The 14,418-nt window shown below is 42.2% G+C and overlaps 1 protein-coding gene across 1 annotated transcript in view; it reads right to left on the bottom strand.

Moving 5' to 3' along the window:
- The window catches only part of nfasca (neurofascin homolog (chicken) a), a 167,856-nt gene extending 153,960 nt beyond the window's left edge, over positions 1-13,896 (bottom strand). Inside the window, exon 1 of the mRNA XM_063065364.1 lies at positions 13,695-13,896. The gene's annotated coding sequence lies outside the window, so the exon portion shown is untranslated. The remainder of the gene's footprint in view (positions 1-13,694) is intronic.
- Positions 13,897-14,418: the final 522 nt, after the last annotated feature.

The following is a 14,418-nucleotide window of genomic DNA, read 5'->3' as shown; positions in this document are numbered from 1 at the left end:
CCTCTCCATTTCCCATCCCCTTTTCCCTCTCACCTCATCTCACCAATCAACATCCCAGCTCTTTACTTCATCCCTCCCCCTCCAGGTTTCACCCATCTCTCTCCCCTCCCCCACCTTTTAAATCTACTCAGCGTTTTTACTCCAGTCCTGCCGAAGGGTTTTGGCCCGAAACGTCGACAGTCATTTTTTTCCACTGGTGCTGCCTGGCCTGCTGAGTTCCCCCAGCATTTTGCGTGTGTTGCCCATAATTTTAAATTCCTTTTTTCACCAAGAAAGGCCAAGTGAAGAAAAGAAAGTGAGGTAAGATTTTAAAACAGTAACAAAGAGACATGCAGTGAGTTTCTGAGGATTGATGAGGAGAAATGGTCAGAAGCAGTAGGTGGTACCTCAAGGAAATGACATCCAACATTAAAGACCCCCTGCCATTTGGGGCATGCCCTCTGCATTATTACCACCAAAGCGGAGGTAGGGGAACCTGAAGACACCCCCTCAACATCTCAACAGCATCTTCCCCTCCACCAACATATTTCGGAACAGTCCGCAAGCCTATGAACACTCCCATGTGAGTCATCTTTTGTACTTTTTATTTTCATAACTTATCGCAATCTTAATATCTTGTACTATACTGCTGTGACAAAACAATAATCTGCACGGCATATGCCAGTGATAACAAACCTGATTCTGGGAGTGCTGAGAATGAAGCACTTGAAGAAGCCAGTACAAGACTAGTCAGGAAGAAGAGGCTGCAGAGTGGAAGAATGCACACCGAGACCAGTTAAGGTGAGTGTTAACGGAGTGTGCGAAGGCCTGCTCAACAAGGAGACTCATTCCACACTCAGAAGGGGTACGAGCACGCAGCATAATTTCAACAGGCCCAGTCTCAGAGTTTTTACATCACACAATAGTAATCTGCAGAAACTAACATCAAAATCCGCCACTACAGTTTAATAAATTGAACTAAGATTTCAAAATGTGGAGATGAAAAATAGCATCACTTGATTATCATACAAGCAGAAGTGTTGCCCCTTGGGGAAAGAAATCTGCTGTTGTATCTACTTGGATTAAATGCAAATCCAGGTCTACATCAAACATAGCTCAACAAGCTCTAACCCAGTGTAGCAAACTATTTTCATCCAGCATAAATATTGTTATGTACTCAAATTAAGAGATTTTCTAACCTGAGCCAAAGGTTTGATTCTTATTGTTCACTGCTGTTTGTAGAAGCTTGCAATGTGTAAATTGGATAGCGAGCAATACTTCAAGGTAGTTCATTGGCTGTGAAATGCATTGAGACGCCCCAACAGCACCAAAGATACAGTGGGAAAAGCATGCACTTTCCGTCTCAGTGCGAACCCCATAGGCTCTGCTCAGTTCCTTCTGTCCTGAGTGACGGAGAGTGTAAGGTTCCCCCTTTCTGTGAAATTAATATCCACTCATCAAAAGAAAATAATAACATGTTATAAGAGGCTCAAATCTCTTATTGGTTATGCAAGTCTCTAGTAGACTGAAAGTGGTGATCCCTGGAGAAAATATCAAAAGCCTATTTCTGTAGCATCTTCCGTCCCTCTCCCTCCAGATCTTTTATAATGAGCTGGCTGACAGTTTTATGATTAAGCCCCAACAATCAGCATGCTTTCTCACCTTTTACCTCCTCCGCCCTCCCGAACTCACTCTCTCTCCTCCCACCCCCAAACCACGACTTTTTCTGGCATCACTGATGTTTCTCCCGCTGTCATTCAGCATCATTCTCATGCGATAATTAACTCTGGTGTGCTTTCTTTGTCTGATACGTGTAGTAAACGATGCCTCCGGGACAGGGTAGTGTTCTGCAGCATTAGGAACCTGCCATTAATCATTTGCTTTCTGACGACCAAAGACTTCCCTGTGACTCTTTCATTTTTATGTTGACTCCAGGTCATTGAAAATGACAATAGGAGGAAGTTGTTCATACCCATTTGAGGCATGAGGGAATGACACTAATTGTTATTAGTGTTATTGCTTGAGAACTCAATTATTCTGTAAACACTCTGGTTTTATCTGGATTATTAATCCTGTTGTGTTAGAATCACCCTGGATGAAGCCCTTCAACAATATCTATCATTAGTAAAAAATAGAATATAGAAGAAGAATTAACAGACATAAGGAATGATTTCAAGACAAGAATCTTATTTGAAGGTTCAAATGACATAAACGATTTGAATTTGCCATCATTATTTAAGAGAATATCCAAATTTGATTTAAGTCCCGGCTCAGTTTTTAAGTATTCATTATTCTGAATGGAAGCATATAAATGCCTCCAACAGTCAATAACCATTTGCATATTTGCCATGTTCAATCCAGCTGACTACATATTCATCATATTATCCATCCAAATCCCAGGGTTATGTTCCTGTTGGCAATGGCTCACCAACTGGAACCAAACCCAGGGGCTTGGAATGGCTTTCATGTCAAATGACACATCTAAATTTGTTATTTGCGGGCTGATGGAGGGGCTCAGATACATCCATTTAGGTTAATGAACCTAAAGGCATTCCCATTCACACCTCAGCCACAGACCTAAAGTATGCTGGTCTCAGTATCTGCACAGTCTCTTGCATTTATGAAGGGTGAAAGAGTAAGTAGCGAGGGCAGTGAAGAATGAAAGAGGAAGTGCGTGAGAAGGGGAATCCAGAATTTCATTGCTTGAAATAAAATTTCATAATTAATAGAAAGTAAAAGTTACCTATGAAGTTTCTAAATAATAGCCAATGGCACATAGGTATTGACTGTGGGTTTATGGTTTCACGCTGGAAGTTTGTGTCTAGTGGTGTGCCACAGGCACCGGTGCTGGGGACTTTGTGGTTTGTAATTATAAAAACACTTTGCATGTGTATATACAATGCACAGTTAGTAAGTTTGTGGATGACACTATAATAATTGGTGCTCTAGCTTATGAAGAGTTGTGGTGGGATCTTAATCAGTCAGATACATGGGCTGAGGACTGGCAAATAGCTTTTAATCCATATAGATGTGAAATACTGCATTTTGGAAGATAAAACAGCATAGGTCTTATAGGTCACGAGGAAATCTGCAGATGCTGGAGTTTCAAGCAACACATAAAAGTTGCTGGTGAACGCAGAGGGCCAGGCAGCATCTCTAGAAAGAGGTACAGTCGACGTTTCGGGCCGAGACCCGACGAAGTCCTGACGAAGGGTCTCGGCCCGAAACATCAACTGTACCTCTTCCTAGAGATGCTGCCTGGCCTGCTGCGTTCACCAGCAACTTTTATGTTTGTGTAGCTTAGGTCTTATACAGAGAAGGGCAGGGCCCTGGGGAATGAAATAGAACAGATGAACCTCGGAGAGGAAGTGCATTGTTCACTGAAAGCAGTGTGACAGGCAGATAGGATGGTGTGATGGGGATTCCGCATGCTGGCCTTCATCAGTCAGGGCATTGGGTCATGGAGTTGCAAAGTTATATTGCATTTAAATAAGATGCGGATGAGGCCGCACTGAGAGTAATGTGTACAGTTCTTGTACCCTGTTATAGGAGAGATATTAGTAAACTAGAAAGAGTACAGAAAAATTTATTAAGATGCTCCCCCTCACCACAACTTTTTATTCTGGCAACCTTCCCCTTCCTTTTCAGCCCTGGGGAGGGGTCTGAGCCCAAGACATCTACTGTTTGTTTATTTGCATAGCAGGTCAGGCAGCATCTGAGTTCCTGCAGCTTTGTGTGTGCGTAGCTTTGGATTTCCAACACATGCAGGCTTTCTCGTGTTGATTAGGATTCTGCCTGGACTTGGGGTCCTGAGCTACAAGGAGAGGTTGTGTAGTCTAGGGTTTTATTCCCTGGAACTTAGGAGACTGAGAGAGTCCCTGACAGAGGGATCTAAGATCATGATGGACACACTGTATACAGGGTAAAGACCATTGTCCATTTCTCAGGGAGGGGATGCCAAAAAAAAAACAAGAGGGCAGAAGTTTAAAGTAAGAAGTGAGAAGGTAGAAGGGACATTGGGTAACTTCTTCATGCAAAAGATGATGCATATTTGGAATGAACTGCCAGAAACAGTGGTTGAGGCAGGCACATTAGTAACATTTAACAAAGCCATCTAGATAAGTATATGGATAGGAGAGGTTTAGAGGATTATGGGCTAAACACAGGCAGATGGAACTAGCTCATTGGGCAAGCTGGTATGGACGAGTTGGGCCAAAGGGCCTGATTCAATCCAGTGTGACTCTAATTTAGAAAAGACAGAAAATATTCAATGATTTGCATAGAAGCATCCCCGTCCAAAGTGAGGAACATAAAATGTTGGAAATATTCAATGGGTCAGGCAGCATCTGTAGTGAAACTGGTCAAGAAACATTTATCAGAAAAAAAAATCAGGAGTTGTAAGGTGCAGTGAAGAGGAAAATAATGGGGAGATCTGTGATAAGACAAGTTGTCGTTTTATTTTACTGGGCAGTGGGTATATTATATTGCCAATAGCACTACACTGGTGAGGGCCCTTCTGGAAATCTCTACCAAGAGAAAATCTGCAGATGCTGGAAATCTAAGCAACACACACAAGATGCTCGAGGAACTCAGCAGGCCAGGAAGCATCTATGGAAAAAAGTACAGTCAATGTTTTGGACCGAAACTCTTCGGCAGGACAGGAAATCTCTGCTCATTTACACCAGCACACTTTGGGAAGAATGTTAATTCAGGGGTGCACACCTTAGAAATAGGTCCAGGTGACAATACTGCAGAGGTAGATACTTCAGCTATGAGGAGAGACCAGAGAAACTGAGGCTGTTCTCAAGAGGAGAGAAAATTAAGAGCAAGCTTTAAGTTGAAGTCTTAATGGTGGAAATTTGAGAAATTGCTTCCAGTGGTAGAAAGGTTGATAACTAGAAACACTAATATTTGACAAAATACTCAGAGATAACATGAAGAAACATGAAGAAACTCGTCTTTAAATCACCTGAAAGGATGGTGGAGGAATATTTGACTATAAAATTTACGAAGTAATAAACATCGGATGGGCAAACTTTGCTCGGCTCAGGAAAAGGAGCAGATTTGTGGAATAATTTGTTTGCTGAATCAAAGCATCTGGCATGGGCCGGATAGGTCAATTTGGCTTCTTTCAGTTCCACTTAATTTAATGTTTTAAAGCAGATTCTACCAACTTGGGAACCCACCATAACTTAAAAGTAGTGGGTAAATTGGTCCCCCACTCCAGCTTAATTACTCTGGCTCCAGTGGGTGCTGACTAGCTGAGGTGGATGTGGGAAGGAAAGGTTGGAGTTTACGTGTATAGCAGTGAGGATCAGCAGAAAAGGGCATCAACCCAGAATGTTGGCTGTCTATCTCTCTCCTCAGCTGTTGCCTGACCTGCTGAATTTCTCCTGCAGTTTTCTTTTGGTAGCTCCAAACACCGGCATCTTGTGTCTCCAGGAAACTGCTGATTACTGAGAAATGTGATTTCTTTTTCACTGAAGGTGCCTCCCAGCAGGACCTGCACTGGTTCTTGCTTGACTGCAACATACAGAAGCAAAAATCCTGGAAGCATTACTTGAGTTTTATAATTTGCTACATTGATTTCCAGGTTGGGTTCTTCAGTGGAACAATTCAGCACAATTCTACTTTCCATTTTGGTGCTGAATTCTAACTTTCTGCTTTTTGGCTGGATTATTTTTATATATATACACCAGAGGATCTTGCCTTTCACAAGGCTTTGGAGGTGGCTGATGATCCGAAGTGCTTAGCGACAATGATGGGCTGTGCTCAGTTTGATAGATCAGCTGGACACGTACGGCTGTTAGTTTTCTACATTTGTGACCAAACAGAAGCCTGGATTAGTGCTCCCATCACAGACTGAGGTACAACACTGGTTTTGATCCTCGTTCTAATCCCACTCAGTTGGTAAAACCACCTGCTAAACAAATTAATTCAGAGGGAAATATGTCCTTGGACACTAGGGAATAGGAGACAATGCAGACTGTCCTGGCACAGATTGCAAATATTCCAGCTACAAAGAGTAGCCCATAATGTCTACATCCAGTGGCCACTTTATTAAGTACCTCTTGTACCTAATAAAGTTGTCAATGAGTGTATGTTTGGGGTCTTCTGCTGTTGTAGCCCATACACTTCAAGGTTCGAAGTGCTGTACATTTAAAGACGCTCTTCTCCACACCAATGCATGGTTATTTGAGTTATGGTCGCCTTCCTGTCAGCTTGAACCAATCTGGCCATTCTCCTCTGATCTCTCTCATTAAAAGATGTTTTCACCCACAGAACTGCCGCTCACTGGATGTTGTTTTGGTTTTCACACTATTCTATGTAAACTCTCGAAGCTGTTCTGCGTGAAAATCCCAAGAGATCATCAGTTTCTGACACATTCAAACCATTCCGTCTGGCACCAACAATCATTCCACAGTCAAAATTACTTGGATCGCACTTCTTCCCCATTCTGATGTTTGGTCTGATCACCAAATGAACCTCTTGACCATGTCTGCATGCTTTACTGCATTGAGTTGCTGCCACATGATTAGCTGATTAGATATTTGTATTAATGAGCAGGTGTACAGGTGTACCTAATAAAGTGGCCTCTATGTATATCTATTTCCTTAGCTTACACCAGTCTAGAGGAGGTAGGATGTGAGATGACAGGGTGCACTTCACCTAAATCTAGAACTTCTATGGTGACTAACACAGAAAAATCCCAGTTCAGAACACAGGCTGCACTCCCAAGGACCATTAGAGTTAGCAATCTATTGATAGCTGTTCACATAAATACCATGTTGAACACTGCAATCTGAACTGATCAATATCTCACAATTCAATACTGAATTTCAACAGAATCATTACACTATGCAAATATCAGCCCCGTGTCAATCGATAGCCTATTCGGAACCAGCTTCCAGCCTGATCAATAATCAAGAAATTATTTTGTTGACTCTGCATGCTTTTCTTAAAGACATTGAAAGGAATTTATTTGTGTATGGTATTGTTGCTAAGTTAGTAGTCCAGAGAATATGGATTTAACTTCTATGATGATGGTCTGAATTGAGATTTAATCTGTAAATCTGCAAAAGAAATAAAATATATATTTGTAACTTATCATAAACCTAGAACGCCCGATGGAAAAATACAATCTCATCCACACAGAGAAGCAGAATGATTATAAATGGCAAAAGAGTTTGGTGTTCAGATGGACATGGGTGACCCTGTACATGATAAAGTGAATATGCAAGTTTATCAGGCAATTAGGAAAAAAATTAGCACAGTGGGTTTAGTGTAAGAAGACTTGTGCACAAGATCAAAGGTGTTCCTCTGAAATTATTGAGGCCTCCAGTGAAAAAGAATTTAGAATATTCTATGCAAATACAACTCCCCTACTTGAGGAAAGACATAACTTGCGATGGAGTGAGTGCAACAAAGAATTACTAGGTAGGTTCCTCAGGCTGAGTGAGTCATAGGTTTACAGTGAAAGGTGAGCTATTTAAGGGAAACATGAGGGAGAACTTCTTCAGTCAGAGGGTGGTGAAAGTGTGGAATGAATTGGCAATCGCAAGTGGAGAATGTGAGTTCAATTTCAACATTTAAGAGAAGTTTGGATAGGTACATGGGATGGGAGAGCTATCGCCTGGGTCTGGGTAGATGGGACTAGGCAGAAGAACAGGTCAGCATGAAATAGATGTGCTGAAAGTCCTGTAGTGCTCTATGACACTATGCCTCCTGAACAAATAAGCTTCCTGTCCCAAATGGAATCAAGTTCCAATGGTTAACTCACCTGCTGGCTACCAGGTGGGTGAGGTATAGCATTTCTGTCTGTCACATTATCACACTGTGATTCAGTGTGTGAGTACACTCAGTTCATACAGGAAACAAATGGAGAACCTTGGAAGTCCACTTTCCATGACATGAGTGACCAAGCCCCAACAGGCCATTCAGTCTGTGTTGACCATTGACACTAATTCCATTTGATTACGCAAGAACACAAGGGTAGCCCAAAGGCACAGCTGGTAGAGCTACCACTTCACAGTTCCAGCAACTCGGGTTCAATCCTGACCTTCGGTGCTATCTGTGTAGAGTTTACACCAGAAATTCCTAACCTGGGGTCCACAGACCTCGCGGTTAAAGGTAGGGATCCATGGCATAAAAGAAGGTTGGGAACCCCTGGCTGACACGTTGTCTCTGTGACAACATTGATATTGGTATATTATTGTCACATGTACCAAGGCACAGTGAAAAGCTTGTCTAGCACACTGTTCATACAGATCATGCGCTGAGGTAGAACAAGGTAAAACAATAACATAACGTAGAATAAAGTGTAACAGCTACAGAGAAAGTGCAGTGCGGGTAGACAATAAGGTGCAAGATCATAAAGAGGTAGATTGTGAGGTCAAGAGTCCATCTTGTCATACCAGAGCTCCATCCAAGAGACTGATAACAGTGGGATTTGACTGGGTTTCCTCCCACATCCTAAAGATATGCAGATTGGTAAGTTAATTGAACACTGCAGTGAGCAATTAGTATAAATAGTGTTGGTTAACATGGACTCAGTGGGCTGTATGACTCCTTAACATACAAAAATAGGAACAGGATTTGGCCACTTATTTAGAGGCACAGCTCAGTAACAGGCCCTTCTAGCCCAGTAAGTCCATGCCACCCAATTGAGCTACTAACCTACTAACCCGTACGTCTTTGGAATTTGGGAGGAAACTGGAGCATCCAGAGGAAACCAACGTGGTCACAGTGGCGGGGCTTGAACCAGGGTTATTGGTCCTGTAACACTGTTGCACTAAACGCTACAATACTGTGCCATTCATCATTACAATCTCAATACTCATCAATATAATCTGCCCAGGTCTCATCTCCTAAAATGTGTCAGTTCCTTACAGCCTTCAACTCCCTGATTTTTCACAAATGTATTTACCCCTACTTTAAGTAGTCCCAGTTAACTGGTCTCCCAGCTCTCTGGAATAGAGAATTTCAGAGCTTCACCCCCTTTGCAGGAAGTTCCTACCCAACTCAGTTTTAAATGATCACCCTTTCAGCTTGTAACTACGTGCCCTCTTTCAAGCTTCTCTCATTGGTGCAAACACCACAACATCGACCCTGCCCCTTCTGAATGTTGTACAGTTGGATACCTACTATTCCTCTAGAGCAGGGGTTCCCAGTCTAAGGTCCATGGGTCTCTCGGTCCATGGAACAAAGAAGTTGGGAACCCCCTCTCTAAGGTTTAAAGGATATAGATTTAATGTCTTTAGCCTCTCTCATTGCAGAGACTAATGAATGTACTTTGGACTGCTTCCAATGCCAGTACCTCCTTTGTAGATAAAGGGACAAATTCTGTGCATTTCACTCCAGGTATGACATCACCAATACCATCTACAATCCTCTAAGCTCCCACACTGATTCCAACCACTCAACTCCACAATATCGGCAATTTATAATGGCTAGTTAACCTACCAACATGATTGCTTTGGGTCATAAAACTTGCAAAACTGTGGCTTTGACAGAATCTGTAATAACAATAGTTTAGCATCATCAGTTTTTATTGAAGAAGAGGAGAGGAAAGATGGTCCTTTCAGAGCACCAGGTCATGAAACACTTAATGAGTCAAACTGAGGTCAGTTCTTGCTCTTATGCATTCACTAGTGCTTTTGCTCAATCATCAAGTTACTTTCCTGCAACATGTGTGGAGGCAAATAAACTCAAGTCTGTTTCCAGCCAGTAACAATACGCTCAATCTATATCTTCATGCTCCAAAGATTGGACAGTTAATTGCTTCAAAAGTCACCATCAGAAGAGAAGTAAATGGAAAGGAACAGGAGCTTTAAACTGATTGTCGGATGCTTTCATTCGTTTGAGGTAACATGACTGCAAAGGTCACTTCGAAGGTTAAGGTGAAAAATGTAATTTTGCAAGCCAACCATAATTTCAAAACATAAATACATTAAGGTTAGGGTGGCACATTAGCATAGTCGTTAGCACAATGCTTTACAGTACCAGTGACCCAGGTTCATTTCCTGTCACTGTCTGGATTGCAAATCTCTGAATGAAAGAATCAAAATGGCTTGAAGACATTGGGTGAGTTTCCAGTGAACTGAAGCAAAGGTTCAGAATCAACATTTGATGCAATGTAAAATTAAGATTTGAATATTTATTTACATATTTATTGAGATACAGCCACAGTATAGACCCTTTTGGCCCTTTGAGCCGCGCCGCCCAGCAATCGCCTGATTTAACCCTAGCCTAATGCTGGACAATTTACAATGACCAATCAACCTACCAACCGATACGCGTTTGGACTGTGGGAGGAAACCGGAGCACCCGGAGGAAACCCATTGCGTTCACGGGGGAAAACGTACAAACTCCTTACAGGCAGTGACAGGAAATGAACCTGGGTCCCTGGTACTGTAAAGCATTGTGCTAACCACTATGCTAATGTGCTGCCCTAACCTTAATGTATTTATGTTTTGAAATTATGGTTGGCTTGCAAAATTACGTTTTTCAGTGTTTATCTGTATATGTGACAGTAGTAAACTAATATCAATTCCTTTGTTCTACCCATCCCATCCAAGGACAACACAACCAAAAGCACGACTGCATTTTATAGACACAAATGTCACAAAGCATTTCACAGGTAGCATAATTAGAAAACACCTAATACCTCACTATATAGAGAACTATTAAGAGCTTTGCCAAGAATGCAGGCTCTGAAAAGGGTCTTGTCAGAATTAAGAGAGACAGATGGAGAAATCTCAAGATAGAAATTCTGAAGTTTAGTGAATTAAACCATCTCAGAAGAGCATGGAATGATTTAACCACTGAATGAGAAGCCTTCTCTGTGGAATCAGAAAACCCTAATGATGAGAAAAATAATCCAAAAGGGTTGGTTTATTTGACTAAGAGTGGTTAATTAGCAATAATTCATAATGTATTATGTATGGCAATTCAAATGGGTCAAAATAAATGGAGGTGTTTTGCTCTGTTAGTAATAGCATAGTTCATATGAGGAAAAAGTATTCTGAAGATTAAAATCCTGCATGAACTTTGTGGTCTACGCAGTCACAGTGAACCATTCCTTCATGTACACTATTCAGTGATGAACTGCCCATGGCAAACACCTTGAAATGCTGGGCTGCCAACACAAACATTGACATCACAGAATTCTCCAAATCCACTGCCAGGAAAAGTGAGCCAATGTCAGCATCCTCTCCCAGATGAAATCCTCAGCAGCCAGGTGCTAGTTAGAATCAGCTGGTTCCACTGGTCAGGCCACTTCTTTGACAAGCCCCACACTAGACTCTTGATCCTGACGTTCAGCTTTGAGCCCCATCATAGCACAATATCACCAAGCAGGCAGAGGAAACAATTCAGTATTGTTCCCAAAGCCTCCTTAAAAAGCCATCTGGGAGATCGCATCTAATCAGTGACAACCTCAGGCCCATGACCACTCAAAATGAAGTAGGAACACTGAAGATAGCTTTGAGAAACTGGAGTTGATCATTGGGAATGGAGAGAAGCCCACCCTAAATCACAGGAGTGTACCACCCACCCCACCAAGTACGACCTGCCCTCCCTGTTGCAGTATCTGCAGGCACCCACAATGCCCTCATCAGCCTCCTGAAAACCCAAAGAACTGAGACAGTCCCAAGGGTCAGCCTAACAGAGCTAAACCACATTTTGCCAACCCAGGATTCTGCAGATCGGACCCTGTCATCCAGTGGAAAACTACAAGTAAAGCAGCTTTATAACTGACACGTGGACTCCTGGCTCCTATTGAGTTGCCAGGATTTTGTGATTATTGGCAAGTGTAAAGAACCATTTACATTCTAACCTTACGCAAAAAAAAAATCTGCCTTTGTAAGCATTAAAGACCACTGAATCTTTGTCATAAAAACAGGATGGGTCAATGCCATCAGAGTGACAAATAGATATATTCAAATCACCTTTCAATCAAATCTGTACTTGCTAGTGGAGAACACATATATGATTGTGTATTAGAACACAGAACACTACAGCATAGTCCAGGCCTTTTGGCCCACGACGTTGCACTGACCTTTTAACCTACTCGAAGATCAATCTAACCCTTCCCTCCTGCATAGCCCTCCAGTTTTCTAGCATCCATAGCTTCACAGAGATCTACATACCAGTATATCCATATACTGGGATGTATACAAGTATTATATAGATCTATATAATACTTGTATACATCACACAGATTCTTGTACAGTAACTGCGCCACCAAGAAAATGGGAATTAGTTGTACATAAAAAAGACTGCTTATATAATTAACACGAGAAAGTCTGCAGATGCTGGAAATCCAAAGTAACGCACACAAAATGCTGGAGGAACTCAGCAGGTCAGGCAGCATCTATGGATATGAATAAACAGTTGATGTTTCGGGCTGAGACCCTTCATCAGGACTGAAAAGGAAGGGGGAAAATGCTCGTCTTCCCCCTTTCCCCTTCCTTTTCAGTTCCTCCAGCATTTTGTGTGTGTTTTTTAAACAGTATCGACCATGACACCTCCATGGTAAACATGCACTTCATAGCAGCACAGGCTATCTGCCACCTTCGGGGCGTGCGCGCGCGGGCACACACACACACACACACACACACACATTCAGTTATAGAAAAAATGAGCAGATGAAGCAGTGTACATGAACATAGAAATTACCACCAATAACAGCACAATCACAGGGTGATACAATACAACAGGAAGCCATTTGTCCCTTTGTGTCTATACTGGCACTTTGGGAGAGAAATCTAGACTTTTTTTTTCTGCTCCCTGTACAGAGCAACATGTTGTAACATGTTGCCTTCAACATCAGCACAAGATTCTCCTAACAGTGAGGAAAGCATTATCATGTTCAATAATATAAGACAGCACAATAGGTCACATTACAACAATCTAATAATAGATTTATAAAATATACAATCTATTTGCATATTTATTACGTTATGAACACTTCAATTACAGCCAGTAAATCCTACATATTCATTGTTATCTCTACAAATCTTCATACAAATCTTCCATATCTTTCAATTAGATTCCACTCTGTCACAACGCCCTGCCCTCTCAATCTGTCTATAAACCACCTGATATTTCCTATAATTCCCAGTCTGCAGCCCACTCCCAGTTATCTACTGTTAACTAAATCTTTTGTGTATATTCCAGCCTGTAACATACTCCCAAATCGCCATTCTTTACATTTGAACCTTTTGATTAGATTCCTCCTACAATGTTCATTTGCGACTTCAATACCCAAGTCAGTAAGCGAAATACACACAAGACATTCTGCAGATGCTGGAAATCCACAGCAACACAAAATGCTGGTGGAACTCGGCAGCACCTCCAGCATTTTGTACGTATATTAATAGGGAACAGTCATTTTAATTCGATTTGTGATTTTAATTTTTTGCAGATTTTGAGAAGATCTTGCTTTAAATCCTCCCTCGGTAGTATGCCAGACACTATTTCTATTGTCACTATCTATATTATTCCCTTTGGTTCAATTTCTTCTTGTTCCGAGTCAGTAGAACTTGAAGAGATGAAGGATTAGCCATGCAGAGTGAGACGCGCTAAACTGCTGCTTCAGTCTTTCACACCTAATACGTATAGAAATGCTGGAACAGTTTTCTTTACAAGTTATTAAAAATTAATAAGCCGCTTTTGAATGGAAAACGCAAGCAGATAACAGAGATGCACGGTACCTGCTGGTTAAAGTCTCGTCTCAGTGGAGTTGCTCATACAACCTCCCGTGAAATCTTCCCTCCTGCTAAAACCTGGCATTTCCCTCTCCTCCAAACCGAGAATATCTCTGCTCCAGATTATCATTGCCACTGACAATGGGTGGGCAATATCATGTTTTATTTATTGACAGCTGTCCCCCTTTCTACACTCTCAGTCCCTCCTTCGCCCTCTCAGCTGCTCGTAAATAATTCAGCAGATGCAATCCTCTGCACAAAAGGACATGCGCGACGGCAGGCCGCTTTCCGCTGCGCGCACACGCACACGTACACGCGCTCTCAAACTTCAGACCGGGAGTCAGTGATATTCCTGCATGGAACCGGACGCAGCCAATTGTTTATCTGTCATTCCTACCATCAGCTGAGGGAGGGCAGACAACCGCCCCCCGCCCCAAACCCGTCCTCACCACAACTTGACCGAGGATGACTGACCGCACTTTGGTCGTGTGCAATGTAAAAAGAGGCTGGCATGCCAATAGCTAGTGTAAACAGGGCGGCACGGCAGCGCTTTGCGCAACACTTCGAAAGCGCCCAGCGCTGTGTGTTCAATACCCACCACAATCTGTAAGGAATTCGTTATGTTCTCCCCATGACTGGATGGGCATGCTATATTGGCGACGGAAGCATGTGGATACTTACGGGCTGCTCCCAGCACATCTTTGATTGTGCTGGTCCTTAACGCAAACGA

This window comes from Mobula hypostoma, chromosome 13 (genome assembly GCF_963921235.1).
Source record: "Mobula hypostoma chromosome 13, sMobHyp1.1, whole genome shotgun sequence".
NCBI classification, from domain to species: domain Eukaryota; kingdom Metazoa; phylum Chordata; class Chondrichthyes; order Myliobatiformes; family Myliobatidae; genus Mobula; species Mobula hypostoma.
Note: the sequence above shows the minus strand (reverse complement) of the source record. Positions and strands in the feature narration are given on the sequence as shown.